This window comes from Phocoena sinus, chromosome 16 (genome assembly GCF_008692025.1).
Source record: "Phocoena sinus isolate mPhoSin1 chromosome 16, mPhoSin1.pri, whole genome shotgun sequence".
NCBI lineage: Eukaryota > Metazoa > Chordata > Mammalia > Artiodactyla > Phocoenidae > Phocoena > Phocoena sinus.
Window position 1 is genome coordinate 69012810 of NC_045778.1, and position 17351 is coordinate 69030160.

At 44.5% G+C, this 17351-nt stretch overlaps 1 non-coding gene across 1 annotated transcript; it reads left to right on the forward strand.

Moving 5' to 3' along the window:
• The first annotated feature begins 15481 nt into the window (after positions 1-15481).
• On the forward strand, positions 15482-15586 carry LOC116742101. The gene has a single exon (XR_004346371.1). It is a non-coding gene; the product is annotated as a U6 spliceosomal RNA (small nuclear RNA).
• Positions 15587-17351: the final 1765 nt, after the last annotated feature.

The following is a 17351-nucleotide window of genomic DNA, read 5'->3' on the forward strand; positions in this document are numbered from 1 at the left end:
CCATTTTATTCTTTGGGGCTCCCACCTCCAGTCTTAGGCTATAAGGAACCCTGGGAACTTAGTAGGGCCCATAGTAGGGCCCCTCTCAGCGTGGGGTCAGTGCTCAGCTGGTTCACCTTACATCCACTTATGGGGTGCAAGCCCACGGCCACCTGTTCGGTGCTGTGGATCCATCGGATGCCAGCCTCACTAGCTCCGTGAGCCCAGGCCAGCCTGGTCCAGGTGCTGGCAGGCAGTTAATGGTGAGTGCTCTACTCTTCACCTGCCAGGCTGGGTACCTGGGGACACTTGCCTTGGCTGTTAGAGCCTCAGGGATCAGCACCTGATCCTTCACTGGCCTGCAGGTAACCAGCCCTTGTCCAAGGTGTCCCCTTTCACAAGGTATTGCCTGCAAGCTAAGGTGGGTCTTCATTCAGAACCTCACTCCTTGCATCTGGCCAGCCTTGGGGCTCCACCCCTTGCACCCTCCCCTTCAACCCACAGAGCCCTCGTCCTTGCAGTGGGTTAAGTCCTATCTCCTGCAGGAACCTAGACTGTTGAAAACACAGGCATCTAAAGCTCGCCTGAGACAGAAGTCCAGACATCCAGGACACGGAACCTGGCTCCTCTTTTGGAAGAAGAAGGAAAAAATACCTCTCATTCTTTCCTGATGAGCTTACAGCTGAGAAAAAAATAGGCATAGTTAATTCTCAAGCTGGTTATTTCACCACGTTAAATGTTCAACATATGGGGCTTCCCTAGTGGTGCAGTGGTTGAGAGTCCGCCTGCCAATGCAGGGGACACGGGTTTGTGCCCCGGTCCGGGAGGATCTCACATGCCGCGGAGCGGCTGGGCCCGTGAGCCATGGCTGCTGGGCCTGCACGTCCGGAGCCTGTGCTCCACAGCGGGAGAGGCCACAACAGTGAGAGGCCCACGTACCGCAAAAAAAAAGTTCAACATATGGCCTCGTACCACCAACCTGTAGAGGGTGACACATGACCTAGTCATGAGAAGAAGTAGCACCAGGCCCTGTACCACCCTCCACCCCCCAGAGGGAGACAGAGAAAAACGAAAGGATGGAAGAGTGCCAGGAGCATTTGTGGAGAGTTGTCAACAGGAGTAGCCACTAGAGGGTAGTATGGGGGTCCTTTACTATCTGGTGGGCCTCCAAGGTGACCACTCTGCATAAAAAATAAATCCGCTGTCCCTGCAGAAAAAGAGCCTTGCAGTGTATGTGAGAATTTTCTTTCCTGATATGAGTCTAGATTACACTGCCCCTTGAGGCTTCATACTTGTCCCTCCTTCAGACATGCATGAGCCTGCTCTAACAGACCAAGTACTCAAAGAATCAGGAGTGCCTCCCATGCCCATAGCAGAACAAGGGGACCCAGCCTAGAGGGCTCAGTTACCAAGGGGTCTGGACCACCTCTTCCAACATCACTGACCATCAAGCTGAAGCCCCAAGTGTCACTCCAGACAGAACAACTCCAACTTGAGCAAAAGCAATGGGGGTACCGCAAGGGGGAGGCATAATTCCAGAGCATGAGCCCCCTTCCATCGGCTCAGGTTGGGTTTCCCAAAAGAGGCAGGGGGAGAGCCTCATAAAGATCATTGGAGAGCAAGGACCAGGAGGACCTTGCTTAGGATTTGGGGGTGTGCTGGGATGGTGGCCACTGCAGCCAGTTTATAGAGGACAGAAGTTTGTTCAATGTGAGACGTGGTCCAGGACAAGCTGTGGTCTCTTGCCCGAAGCAAAGGCAGTGGAGTGTCACTCAGGACAGCCTCAGAATTGATGTCAGGGATTGTGGCTGATTATACAGCCTCCAAGCTTTATTCTCCACCCTCCTGGGTTCTAGGACAGCATCTAATACACTTAAATAAATGTTTTTTCTGCTTCAAGGGGCCAGACTTGGTCTCTGTTATTTGCCATTAAAACCTTGATTGACACATGTTAACTCCTCTCATCCCAAATTAACGTAGATAAATGTCACATGGAGATGATTCCCTTGAACCTGGAAACAGTAAATTAAATGGACATAATGGACTCTTTCAGCAAACAAGACTAAAAATGCATTTTTGTTTCCTCCTCCCATAACACACATTAAGTAACCCCATCTCACATTACTTCAGCACCTCAGAGACTCAGGAACCACTAGGAAGCACAGGAGGACTTGTGAGTTAATTACAATAGCCTTTGCAGGGTTCAGCTTGTGGTTTCCCTCCTACAATGAAATGTGAAGCATGGGGGAGGTGAGCTCTGCTATGTGTTGCTGCTAGTGTTTTTTTTACCAAGGATCCAAGGCTGTTTGATATTTTTGGCTTTGTCATTCCCATTTCCAGTCCCGTTTTGGAAATAAAGCAATATTGAAGTCCAAAGGAGTTTCAGAACTACAAAATGGTCTGTTGGCCCAAGGTAAAAAGTTAAATTCCTGAGGTCCCTCTTCCCATTTTTTCCAGGTTGCTTTTGTCATGTAGCAAGTGGACTTTCCAATACTCTTTAGTTCCTTCCTCCTTAGTACTTACTGCAGGCTCCTTTCTGCCTCCGTTTATCACAGAATCTATTTCGGGGCTGTGGACTTCTTATCTCTTCTTGGGACTCCTCCTGGACAGCGAGACTTCAGACTCAGGACCGGGCACCAGAAAGAAATCAAGGTGTCACCACTTTGCCCTTGGATTCCCAAGGACAGTGTGGCTAAATTTCCCATCTTGCCCACACCCTGTCATATGACTAGAACCCAACAGAGAAGGAGTTCCCATAGCTGACATCAGAGCTTGGATTTTATGCTCCTCATTCAGCTTTGAAGTTTCAAAATTTGAGAGAGAGATCAAGGGTGCATGATGATGTCGTTTCACCCTCTGTGAACTTGGGGCACACTTCAGCACAGCTTGGGACTCCCTAACAGTTAAAAATACCAGTGCTATGTACTTTACTCAAGGACAAGTGCAAACTCTTCTGGCCTCTGTACACTCCTCTGTGTGTGTGTGTGTGTGTGTGTGTGTGTGTATGTGTGTGTAACTGACCCTTGTTTTTCATAGAACCCAGCTTTGCCTCAGTATATCAGATATTCAGTCTCTAAGAGTGACAGAATCTGAATTTTTCCACCCTGAATTTAACCTGTGTGGTTCCAGCCCCCAACCCAGGGTGACCTCCAAGCTCTTCTGAATCTCCAGATCCTAAGTAGCCTCCTGTGATTGATGAAGGAAGAGTCAGGGGAAGTTGTTGAAGGCAAGAGATATTTTCTGTGAAGCTCCCCATAAGCTGCACAGGAAGACAAATTAGAAGTCTTCTCCTGCTTAATGAAATTTCCTACAAAATTCATCCAGCCAACTCGCCATTCTGCATCATCTGTAGATAATGGATTACACTGACCCAGTGCCCAGCAGAGTAGGTCTGAAATCAATGGTGATGAATAAATAAATGAAAACATGATTTGCATTTAAGCTCAAATAGCTAAGAAAGCGTGATATTTAGTAGCACCTTTGCAAATTCATCTTTTCATGGCAAACTTGGCCTCCAAACCTTGGGTGTATACTGAGGATGCAACTTTCACATTGGCCCATAAGACACATTGTCCTCAGCTGCCTATCCCACCCCTATCTCATTTGAGCCTAAATTTAAGAAAGGACAGGAAGTTTTATTCCAGTTTTCCCAGTGAGGAAACTGGGGCTGTGTTATGGGCTGAACTGCATCCCCCCAAACTCATGTGTGGAAGCCTTACCCCCCCAGCTCCTCAGAATGTGACTCTATTGGAGATAGTGTCATTAAAGAGGTAATTACGCTAAAATGGGGTCATTAGGGTGGCCCTAATCCAATGTGATCGGTGTCCTTATAAAAAAAGGATATTAGGACACAGAGAGGACATCAGAACATCATCTGTGGGGGCACAGAGAGATGACCAAGGGAGAACACAGCAAGGAGGCAGCCCTCCGCAAGCCAAGGAGAGAGGCCTCAGGAAAAAAGCTAAACAAAACAAAACAAAAACCCTACCAACACCTTGATCTCTGACTTCTAGCCTCCAGAAATGTGAGAAAATAAATGTCTGTTGTTTAAGCCACCCAGTCTGTGGTCTTTTGCTATGGCGGCCCTAAGAGCCTAGCACAGGCTCAAAGATGTTAACAACCTGTAAGAAATAGTGTGAACTTTAGACCACGTGCCCCAGTTTGAAACTTCTTTATCAAATAGAACAATTGACTTAGGCGAAAATGCCCTGCTTTGTGGCTGTTAACCTGTAATGGATCTCTGATTTACTTACTGCTTCCTCGCTGTTTAAGTGCCCTAGGGCTATACACACACAAACCAAATTCCAACGGTCCTTTCATTTCAGGTGACTTTAGTTCAATTAGTACTTAGAGCAAAATGTTCATTTGATCCTAGGCAGGGCAGCGCTAGGAAAATAATTCAGGGTCCACACCCACCTATTTCCCCCCAAAGAAAAGCTAAAACGGCCCTTCTTATCTGCCCTTATTTGTCTAATACTCACATTTCTTATTGAGCAACACGCAGAGAATGACAAAGATCCTGAGAAAAATTAGACTTCTTCAGGCAGACATAATTCCAATTAAAACAGACCCTTGGATCCTGACTTGTCTCCTTTGGGGAAAACTGAAGTGCACTGCTCCCCCCGCTCATGCCAAAAGTGACCAGGGCACTGCGAAGGGGTCACCACTTTACTTCTAAGTCTAGGTTTTCCCTGCCAGATTACTGTCTGGGAGGGTGGCGGCAGAGCTCATTTGCATTCCGAGGCAGAACTGAAACTTGGGGGCGTGATCAATGATTTGCATTATGAGCCCATTTCCTCTTTTCCTCTCTGCTTCCCCAGGGACGCTCACTAAGTCCCAAGTGGGCCTGACGCCTGGGGTCTGCCTTCTTGAAGCAGAGAGAAGGCCCCTCAGTCCCAAAGACAGCTCTGGAACAGGTGGCCCAGGAGCCAAGCTGTATTCTGCGCAGAGCCCTCCCCCTGCTGAACCGGCTAGAGATGCCTTTGTTACCACTGGGGTGGGAGGGAGGCTGGAAGAAGGACACAGCTGACTTTCCAGCAGGCAGAGATCAGGCACTGACCTGGTTAAAAATAGTAACTGCTGAAAGGGACAGCGACATAAGCCATGTGTGCAGGCAGTCACAATCGGGGTTCTCCAGCCATGCTCTGGCTGAAGACCAACCTGGGTGACCTTGTACCCTGCCCAGCTCCAGGACCCAAACCTAAGTGTTTTGGGAATTTGCATTCCTGTCTACTAATGTAAGTACTGTACTTTAACTGGATTCCTTAAAAAATATGCCTCTGTGTCTTCATTATCATCATCTTTGCAGTTTCCAGGATGGTCATAGATTCTTATCAATATATGCACAACTGGCAAAGATTCCAATCACGCCACTAAAGAACAGTCTCCAAATCTTCTGACCTTCATGCGGAAGTGGGGAAGTTGTCATCCCACCCAGGCTGTGACATGGGGGTGATACGGCGGCTTGGGAGGTGTGTGAATCTTAGACATGTTAGCTCATAAGTAATGCAGGGCTCTTCCCTCTCTTCCAGCGGCCTTTGAAGTAAAGGCAAATTTAAGTCTGCTGATCCCCAAACATCATAAAATGAGGTGTAGGACCCCGGGGCAGTGGCTGATTGCCCATCTAAAGAGCCACCACAGAGGACGCACTAACTGGTGCATTCCCAATGCAGGCACAAGTCCTTTATTAAAGATTTTATTAAGGAAAACCGTATTTTTCACTCCCCACTAAAGCAAGTTTGCAAATTTCTAGATACACCTCAGTTTTATTACCAAAGCTCCAGCAACATACCCAGCTACTAAAGCAAATATTATCCTACATTAAATGGAAACAGCTCCCTGAGAAAAATTCCCTACATGTCAAGCAGGGTTAAACCGTCTAGAATGAGAAAGACAGCAATGAGTGAGGTTTTCCTTTCCAGAGAGAAAACCACTTTAAAGGAGACCAGGTTCCCGGCAGGGAAGCCTGATAAGTGTCCCCGTGGGCTGCGAGGGGCCTGGGCCAAGGAGGAGATGAGACGGGGCCTCTACACCCAGGGAGGTGGGGGACAGCAGGGGCGCAGATGGAGGTGAGGCCCTAGAAGGAAAAGAAGGGCAGAGCCGTGGTTCAAGCCGTGGGAAATCCTCAAGCGATGATTTAGGAAGTGAAAAGGGACTCACAGCCTCGGGTCGAGTAAAGTGGCTGGAAGCTCCTAAGGGGAGCTGTTCCCGCTCGCTCCCCACTCCCAGGGCAACCTTTCAAAGCCCTGCCTAGACACCCAGACAAAGAGATGAGCCGGCTCAGAAAGGCGGGTTCGGCTCCTCGTCTGCCTTCCTCTCCACCTCCGCCCCGCCCCCTACCGCGGGCAGGCGGGCCGCTTGCAGGCTTCCTTTGATTCATAGATGGTTGCGTTTCCAACAACCCTATAGGAAGCAGAGGGGCTGAACCTCCAGCCAGGCTTTCGGGGGCCTAGGCTTCCTTCAAAGAAGGAAATGATTGTGTTGACTTAATTTAGAAGCCCCGAATTTCATGTGCCCTTAATTTGAAAGCTGGATTTCTCTCCCACTTTCTTCCTAACCTGAGAACAGATCCTTAGCTGGAAAGCTCCAGCCCAGAGGGAGCATATGTGCAACTGTCACTTGCAGAAGGGAGGGCTGGATGGACAGAAAAATGGTCTGGCAATATCTCAGTTGACACCAAAGGCTAGTAGCTCATCAGTAAGAGAGCACTGCCTATGCTGGAGATGGAGGCCTGACAGATCCCAGACACACTGAGGCTTTAACTGGACAGGGACTTAGGGCACTGGTAGGAGACAGGGGGACTGCACCAGAGGACACACTCGCAGTTGCCTGCTCTGAACGAAGCTTCCTGTCACCCTCGATAAGGTATCTTTTCAGACTGTAAGGTCCTCATCCTTTTTATATGAATTGCATGCCCTGCTGTCATCTCCTCCAGCCTTGTTCCAATCCTCAGTCACATCTGTCATGTGGAAATAGAAGAGGAGGACTTGATTCTTAAACCAAGGGCCTCAGTTAGCTACCTTTAGTTTTTCTCCAGAAATTGGAACAATTAATTGGATGGTTATAAACGATAGGAGAAAGTTTTGTTATTTTTAGCAATCTATAGTGAATGTAATAAAATTCAGAGTCATAAAGCAGAGCCTGCTGGATTTCTTCTTCATGTGGTGGTGATATGACATTAAAGCAGCTCTTTTTCCAGGAGGGGCATTTCCTCTCTGCTTGCAATGCTGCTTGATCAATCCCATCCTAAACTCTCTCCAGATAGGAGATAGCTGAGACAGAGCTCAGAAATAAAAAGTAGTGCTTTCTAGCTGAAAGAAAGAAAGAAAGAAAGAAAAGAAAGAAAAGAAAGAAAGAAAGAAAAGAAAGAAAGAAAGAAAGGAAAGAAAAGAAAGAAAGAGAGAAAGAAAGGGAAAGAAAGAAAAGTAAGACCCATTGATTAAGTTGCTCAAGTTTAATCCAAATTAGCCTCCCAAATTTTGGAGTGTGAAACTATGCTCAATATCCAAAAATAGTGATTTCTGAGATTAAGAAGTTAAAGATTTAGATAACAGTAGTGTTGTTGGCCCCTCCTGGGAGTGGGCAGTTTGAGAAGTGGATCTGCCAGCCGGAAACGAGACGGCTCGGCAGCGCATTGGGCTCATTCTCTCTAACAAACATCTGCAAGTGCTGCAGGAATGTTGCCTTTCTTCCAAATGTCCAGCTCTAGGAGACTTGAAAATTCTTCAAAGGTTGGAAAGCTTTTGATATTTTCTGTTTAGGGATTTGGGCAACAGTAGAAGCACACACTAGGTTATGCTAGTACCAGCCATCCAGGGTCACAGACTTCTCTGGGGGCTGAGTATACGCAAAGACAGGGACTAAAAGCCCAAGTTACAGGAAAGATCTCTCAGGATCCTGCAGACTGGGCTCCCGCCAGGTGATGAGAAAGAAAGGGAGATGCATGCTTCCTAGTGTGTGATAATTGGCTGGTTTCATAACGTTCCTCTGCCACCTAGTGGCAGTTAGAGCCTACACGTAAGTCCCACAGAACCTTCTAGGAGTTCCTATGTCAGGGAGGATTATCTACAAGACTTTTAAGAATTAACTTTATGCTTTACACAAACGCTTTTCAAAACATCCTTCCTGAGGTTCACCAGAGAGATCAATGAAAACTGACTTCAGGTCTATGGTGGTGTGTGGGGCGATGACCACTTTACAGGGACACTTTGCCTAAGAACTTGTAGCAGGTAACAGCTTTTTCCTTCATAACAATGTGATCCACAGCACAAAAACTAGACACACACACACACACACACACACACACACACACACACAATCCTTGCTCTCTTTATCACTAGACACAAGGAGTTCCACCGTAACTCCCTGACTGGCCTCTACTGTATGTACTGATTTGGGGATTCTTTTCTAAGGATGAAGCCAGCCTTTAATGACATCATGCCAATTTGCATGACTGCAGTCTTTTGCCTGGTATCTATGACCTTGCACTGTTCTTCCTTGCCTGGAAGAGCCATGTTCAGTGCTGGTGTTCTGAACTCTCTATCACGACAACAGCTTGTTTTAATTCAGTGCTCACACTGCATGAAAGAGTAGATGGTATAGACTTGTTATTTCATTTGAATCTCAAGACAATACTACGAGCAAGGTACCTACTGCTCATCATCATTGTACCTACGAAGAAACTGAAGCACAAAAGGTTTCATCAAGTGATCAGATCCAGGTGGTCAGATTCCAGAATGTATACTCTTTAGCTATTTTGCCACAGCTTCCTTCAAGTTCATATCATATCCCCACTACTGGACTTTTTGATGGTATGAAACTTATCAAATTTTTCAAGCTGATCAAATTGCTTGATTAATAGTCCAAGCTCATCACTATGCACAAATATAAGGTCTCCTCAGCATAATAAAACCCAGCCATTATTCCAGGAGGTGGGTGTCATATTGGCATTGCATGTCACATTATGTCGAGGACTTCTTAGCACAGAAGCAGAAGCCTGTAAGTGAATTACACATGTGAAAGATTTGTAGCATATTTCAGACTAGCAAATCTCAGTGAATATTTCCCAGAACCATTCCAAAGGAAGAACTTATAGATGGTGTGAAAGAGTGAAATGAGCCCAGATCCAAAGTCGGGCACCTGAGCCCCTCATATGCAGTCACATCAATTGGGAAACTAATGTTATTAATCGCTAAAAATCATTCTTTCAACAAAGCTAAAAAGTAAAATAAACATTGAAATTTAAAATCTTAAGCAAAATGTGACAGCATAAAAAAGACTCCAATTTACACATTTTCAGGCAAACATAACATGGTCTTTTAGTGCTTTGACATGAATAAAATCATTCAGTTTTGTGCCTTTCAATTTTTAAAGCCACTTGAGGTTTTAAGGCCGAGTCTTGCTAAATCTGTTAGATGTTCTTGTCACCTCAGGGTGCTCCTAAATCATTTAAAATTAGTTTTCATTCAGAGAAAGGACATTCTGCTGAGGATAGAGTAATAAGAATGGTCAAAAGTAATAATATTAAAGGGAACATACTCCACAAAAACTTATACTCATGTCATTTGAGGTTGCTTAAAGTTTTTTTTTCAATTTTCCTTTTTAATAATGATATACAAACAGTAATTGATTGCACCCATATGATTAATTCTATAGCTCTCTACTTGAATATCTCTATCTTCTCCATATCTTTTACAACAGACGTTTGATTCATGTCGATTAATTAGATCAGAATAAGAAATGTCAATAAGTCAGCGACTGGCAAACTAACTGTACTTGGCCTTGAAATCTTGGGTATATCTGGGCCATATCTTTATTTTACAATATGTGATGGAATTTTACATGTTGTAATCCTTTCCCATCCAATAAACGTTAAAGCTCAAAGAGCTTTTACCTTGGCTGTTGGCAAATCAATCAACCAAAGTAGTTAATGCAAAAAAATTTTAATATATTGTTGGATTTTTAGCAAAATGTCTGCCAAAGGAGCTTTTCAGTACAGAAAACAAATATTTTTAATATATAAAAATATATTTGTAAATAGAAGATATGTTTTAAAATATAATTTGAAGTGGTCCTAATACAATATTGTTTTCCATTACACATTAAAATGCAATGACAGGGACTTCCCTTGTGGCACAGTGGAGAAGACTCCGTGCTCCCAAAGCAGGGGGCCCAGGTTCGATCCCTGGTCAGGGAACCAGATCCCACATGCATGCCGCAACTAAGAGTTCGCATGCCACAACTAAGGAGCCGGTGAGCCACAAATAAAGAGCCCGCCTGCTGCAACTAAGACCCTGCACAACCAAATAAATAAATATGTTTTTTAAAAATGTAGTTAAAAAAAAAAATGCAATGACAAAGCTCTGTTTTCTTTCAACTAAAATGTGTCCGGATACCAAAGGGCAGTCCACTGCCTGGACAGCTCTTTGTGTTTGTTGAAGTCAATGCCTTCTCCCATATCCTGCTAGAGCAAAAACCGGCAAAAAGCAAGAATCTTTCCTAGAGACTCTACCATTTCTCTAGCAAGAAATACATGCCATTTTTGTATACTGTAATAATCAAGGAATGGTGTATTCTTTTTCAATGACCTGCAGAGCAAACTGTACCTTGGGCTGCACAAATTAATCTGAATTACCCGGTACAGAGATCTATTGTGATATCGTTTATATGCCTGTGTTAATTTTTCCTTGGCATTGTATAATTTGGTCTCGCAACTGCTTAGGTAAATAGTAGTTAAGAGAACACTGAATAATTTATAATTCACTCACTTATTTGATAAGTGGTGATCGTGCATTCTCTAGGTGCTGGACTATGCTAGAGCTGAGGATTTGGGTGACTAGGAATTTGGTGTCCTTGCTGAGAGCAAAAGCTCTACAGTCAGCTGGCCTGGGGGCAGATGCTGACTCAGCTACTTACTAGCCAGGTGACCTCAAGCATGCTGCTTAAACTTACTTAGCTTATTCATCTCTAAAATTGATTTTTTTTGCAAGAATCAAACGCGTTAACAAAACAGTACCTGGTTTATAGTAGGCATCTGCCATTTTCATTAATACAGCAATGGATTAGCACAGGCAGAGAGGAGGCATTCCAGAAAAGTTAGGTGTGAAGTTGCTCCCAGTCCTTGTCAGGGAGGCATTTGTTTGCTAGTGTTGTCAGATTTATTGATTTTATTAAAATTTACCTGCTCGAGGCCACAATCAATACCACTGAAACTCTGATCTCAGAATAGTCCATGTGCCCTGGTGTGATGCATCCATTGAATCGACCATTGTTTGCTCTGCCTGATATAATAGGTGTCTTCTCAAAATGCCATGAAGGACCACCACTTCCCTGGTGGTCCAGTGGTTAAGACTCCATGCTGCCAATGCAGGGGGCCCAGGTTCGATCCCTGGTCAGGGAACTAGATCCCGCATGTCGCAACTAAAGAGCCCGCATGCTGCAACGAAGATCCCACATGCCGCCACAACTAAGACCCGGCGCAGCCAAATAAATAAATAAATATTAAAATCCTCTCCCACAAAGACAAAGCAGAACAATTAAAGCTCTTGTGTTCCCAAAATTCTAAAAAAAATAATAAAGCCATGAAATGCTCCTTGTCCTATCTTACCCCCACTCCTTGCAGTGTCTTTGAGACACAGCAATTGCTCACCGCCATAATCTCTCAAAACAGGTCTCCAATTAACTTGCTTGCTTCCTGAAATTACCTGAATTCTCATCATTGGCTCTCATGGTTCTGAGAAAACTATGAGACCAAATGATGCTCAGAGAGATTGCCAGAAGAGCTTGGATGTGCTAACCAGGCCCTGGTGAGTCTCTTACTGCTCTGTAGGTCCCTGCAGCACAGGCTGGAGCCAATGTGTTGTCATCTTGTTTGTTAGTTTATTTATATTCTGTCCTCATTTTTCTTCATCCCCACTTCCAACTACGTGCCACTTAAATTGTAGAAAAGCACTGAGTATTTACAGCTCACGGTTTCTTGGTACCGCCATTAGCAACTGAAAGCAGCTCAAGGAAGCACTCCACTTGACATAGGATGACAACTAGTTTGCAACAACTAAATTTAAAAGAAAAAAGCTCCTCTCTTCAGGGCAAAATATTTTGAAATAATTTTTCAAACTATTTTGAAGTTACCCTTAATCTGAAGTTACTTGCTTTTTGCTAATATTTTAATCTTTACTAAAAATGTTTACTGCTGGTATTCTCAGCACCTAAAACAGTGCTGGACATGTGCTTTGTAAATTTTGCTGAATGAATTGAAGTACGATGGGCATGATTATCACTATAAGATTGTTCGGAGAATTATATGATGGGTCTTATGATATGAAGAGGATTCAGTGAACTATATCCAGAGTAGAATTTATTCATTTATTCATTTAATAAATATATATGGTACTTAGTATTTGCCAGGCACTATTATAAATCATTTATACACAGTAATTAATTTAGCTAATATTTCCTCTCTATAGGGCTGAATAATCAGATCCTAGAAATAGAGTCTGAACAAAAAGAGGTGCATAGATTCCTATGGATATTTTGCAAGAAATGTGTAAGATTTTTTCATAGTAATAACACCTTATTACTTATTCTAAAAGGCCCATGTTATATGCTTTATAAAATAAACGCCTTTCATCCTCACAACAAATATATGTTGTAAGTGTTCTTACAGGTATAAAAACTGAGGCTCAGAGAGAGCAGATATAGATATAGGTCCAAAACCCAAAGTCACAATGTTAAGAATTTGAACCCAGCTCCAAATTCAAAATTTTTGCATATTTGGAAATCATCTTGTTCCCTTATTTACTTTCTGCCCTCTTTCTTCCTCACTCATACTCGCAAGTAGTTTGTAAGCTCTATGCATCGGCAGACAAAACCTGCTCTTTCATTGTACTATCCCTGTGTCTAAATCAGGCCAGGCATTTATGGGCACTGGGGAAATATTTGTTTGATGGGTGAATAAATGGACTCCAGAGTCCTTGCAGAGGTGCCACACTGCCTTCAGAATACCACCAGTTTCCTCTAAAGTAATTTATAACAATTTCCAGACTTATTTTTCTAACTGAAATGTTTATTAGCTAAAGCATATGTAGTGTGTTAGGTACCTCCTCCAGATTTTTAGGAACCAGGTGTGCTGAAAGAACATGGGCTTTGAGAAGCCATGCAAAAGGCCAATGGGTACATGAAAATGTGCTCAACATCACTGATCATCAGGGAAACGCAAATCAAAACCACAATGAGCTATCAACTCACACTTGTTAGAACGGCTTTTATTCAAAGGACAAAAGGGACTTCCCTGGTGGTCCAGTGGTAAATAATCCACTTTACAATGCAGGGACTGGGCTCGGATCCCTGGTCAGGGAACTAAGATCCCATGCTGCGGGGCAACTAAGCCCTCGCGCCACAACTACTGAGCTCACATGCCTCAATAGAGAGCCTGCATGCCGCAAACTACAGAGCCCACGTGCTCTGGAGCCTGCGAGCCACAACTAGAGAGAGAAAACCCACACACGACAACTAGAGAGAAGCCCGTGGACCACAACGAAGAGCCCGCACGCCGCAACAAAAAGATCTCGCATGACTCAACGAAGATCCCGGGTGCCACAACAAGACCCGATGCAGCCAAAAATAAAAAATAAAATAATAAATAAACCTTTAAAAAATTAAAAAAAATAAAAGGACAAAAGATAAATATTAGCAAGGATTGGATGAAGGGGAACACTTGTGCACTGTTGGTGGGAATGTAAGTTGGTGCAGCTACTATGGAAAACAGTATGGAGGTTCCTCAAAAAATTAAAAATAGACCTACCATAGAATCCAGCAATCCCATTTCTGAGTATATATCCAAAGGAGATGAAATCGGCATCCCATGTTCATTGCATCATTATTCACAAAGCCAAGATATGGAAGTAACCTAAAAATCCATCAATAGACGAATAGACAAAGAAAATGTAGTATATATATATGCAACGGGGTATTATTCAGCCTTAAAAAAGGAGATCCTTTTCAGAAGGTCATACAACGTATTTCACTCTCACTTTCAGTAGCAGTCTGGGTCCAGTCAGGACACAGAAACAATACATATGCTAAACAAAAGCTTAATACAAAGAATTACTGTGATAAAGAGTTACTATAAGATATAAGGATATTCTGTACGATACCTTTGGCTGAGGGAGAGAACCCAAGGAAGCACAAACTTGGAAGGGGTTCAGACTGCGCTGGAGAAGGTGTGGTTCAGCCCATTGGGTAGCAGAGGTGTTAGCAGGTTTGGCCAGGATGGAGCTGGTCTGGAGCTGCTTGGCAAACAATAGGTAGGAGTGCCAGCTGGGGAGCAGGTGGTCAGCAACCAGTGGTGTGGACCTGCACGGGCTATTTTGTGTGTAACTCTCTGGACCACATGTAACTTTGTGTAGCCATGCAGGGGCTTTGGTTTCCATGTTGAGAAGGCCATGGAACGGTTACCATAAAGTGCTGCAAAGTTGCAGAGGGATGCCTGGGGAAGGCTCCACTGGATGTCCTCTATGCACAAGGCTGACACCCAGCCCCTGCCAGCAACTTCCAGAAACTTCTTCCTCCTGTAAGTTGCTTCTATTGCTCTCTGCCGAGGAAGGTTAACACCATGCTTACTTTAAAGGAGAGATGGTTAAAGGAATTCTCTTGTTGATCACGGGGCAGATATTTCGGAGTGCATTTGGACCTGAGAGGCAATAAGTCAATAACCCACACAACTTCCATCTTCAGAGCTTCCTTAACTCATTTGGTTCCAAGGACCTGCAGAACCATAAGGTATTGGTATTAACTGTTTCGGGCACTACCAGGGTCATCAGTGCCTCTGGAGCAAAGAAAAGCCTGATGAAGTGTGACCTCAGGCAGATCACTTCCTCCCATGAGCCTTTCCCCTCATCTTATAATGAGTGACTGAAGTGAATCAGTGGTTTTCAAATACCAGGCTCCACTGAAGGAAGAAAACAGAGCGTTTTGCAGAACGAAACTCATGCAGTTGAAAAGTGGAATCTTTCAGCCTTTTTTGAAAAGTGTTAAAACATCCTGTCTTTCATGAAATTATGGTGATAAACTGCAGTTCTTTTTGTTTTTGTTTTGTTTTTTTTTTTTTTGCGGTACACAGCCCTCTCACTGCTGCGGCCTCTCCCATTGCGGAGCACAAGCTCCGGACGCCCAGGCTCAGCGGCCATGGCTCACGGGCCCAGCCGCTCCGTGGCATGTGGGATCCTCCGGGACTGGAGCACGAACCCGTGTCCCCTGCATCGGCAGGCGGACTCTCAACCATGCAGTTCTTTTTGATTCTCACTTAGCAAAATAAAAGTCTGCAAGCTCAGAATTTTGTTTTTGAAATTTTACTAGCCTGTAGGACCTGAAAGTCTGGTCACTTGAGCCTAGATGCTTTCTCTCGAGCCTTCCTTCATCTCTCAGACCTGCGGTTCCACAGAGCCCTGTGGTCTTTGCTTCTCATCATCCAACTCTAAAGCAGGCAGAAGAAAATCTAGAAAAGGTGCTTGCTTCAGCAGCACCTGTTGTAAATTTGCATCCAACACAGAGATTCACATGGCCCCTGCACAGTGATGACTCACCAATAAGTGAAGCATTTCATATTTTTAAGATATTTTGTAAACCCCAGGGCAACCGTCAAGACTTTTTTTTTTTCCTACAGTACACGGGCCTCTCACTGCTGTGGCCTCTCCCATTGCCAGAGCACAGGCTCCGGACGCGCAGGCTCAGTGGCCATGACTCATGGGCCCAGCCGCTCCGCGGCATGTGGAATCCTCCCAGACCGGGGCACAAACCCATGTCCCCTGCATCGGCAGGCGGACTCTCAACCACTGCGACACCAGGGAAGCCCCCAAGACATTTTTTTAAAAAGGGTTAACTCCTAAGCCAGTACTGGAGATATAATTGAATCATACAAACGAATTAATCCAAAAGCAGGCAGAAATTCTAGAAAAGGATGGAAGATTTATTTTACACGTGTATCTTGCTTAGCATAATGACTGAGTCTTAGTGGCAGCAAACAGAGCCTGAGTTCTATCAAAACACACATTGAGTCAGGAGCAGTGCTTGAGTTATCTATATTGCTTTGAAAGCACCACAGAACCTAAAGGAAATATTGACAATGGAGCTTTCTTAAACTAAGAAAATGAGCGACAACCACGTGGCAGGGGTGGCACGTGGTTAGGTGCCAGCTAACCGTCTGCCTTCCTATCTTCAACAGCCCACCAGTGCTTGTGTGTTAGCTAGGGGGTGGCTGGAACTGGAACCCGGGTTAGACCTCCTGACCTCCAGAGGCTACAGGAGGCAATTCATGTGAACACCTCCCTTTGGCTGGTATTAGTAAAATTCTAAGCCCCATAGTGCTTTTTTTCCCTTTCCTTCCTCCTTCCTACAAAAGGGTGAAACACTCACAGTATGTTCACAGTTAGAACCAGGCCCTCAGGACAAAGTCTACGTGACAATGTCAAACAAGTATTAATTTTAAAGCTCCAGCCATCTAAACACTCCCTCTGCTGACACCTCAGTGGCTGTGCACAAGAGGATGGGGTTGGCTCGAAAATGAGTAACTTGCATTCTTCTCGTTACTTATTTTCATCACGCAGCCACCGAACCCGCCATCCCACCTTCAGAAATGGCATCAGGCTGCAGGTGTCTCTAGGCTGCACAAAGGTCTGAAGCAAGAATTTAATTATAGACCTTCTCAGGGAATGCTGCTCAAATGAACATTGGCAATACATCGCCTTCTCCTACCTCTTTCCAAACTCAATCTTTTTCAAGAGAATAAGGAAACTGAACAATAGGATCTTTCCAGATAGTAACTATGTGTGTGTGCGTGTGTGTATAATCTCCACCCCTCACTCCTCCCTTTCTCTTACTATGCACTCCTACGGTACCAGCATGTGATATGATTCTTAGAATACAATTTTAAAAGTCAACTATAGCAGGCTTCCCTGGTGGCGCAGTGGTTGAGCGTCCGCCTGCCGATGCAGGGGACGCGGGTTCGTGCCCCGGTCCGGGAAGATCCCACGTGCCGCGGAGCGGCTGGGCCCGTGAGCCATGGCCGCTGAGCCTGCATGTCCAGAGCCTGTGCTCTGCAACGGGAGAGGCCACAGCAGTGAGAGGCCCGCGTACCGCAAAAAAAAAGTCAACTATAGCAAAAAAGAGTACATACTCATTGAAAAATGTTTTGGAAACAAGAATTTAAAGTGAAATATGAAAGTATACCACTCCTCAGGGGAAGCCACTGTTGAGTCTATGTATCCAATCAGAACTTCTCCTTTACATATACACATAGTTGTATATATAACAGTATTTTTTCACTTTGTTGTAAAGGTTATTCTATTAAAGCAACAATTTTTATAATACACATATAT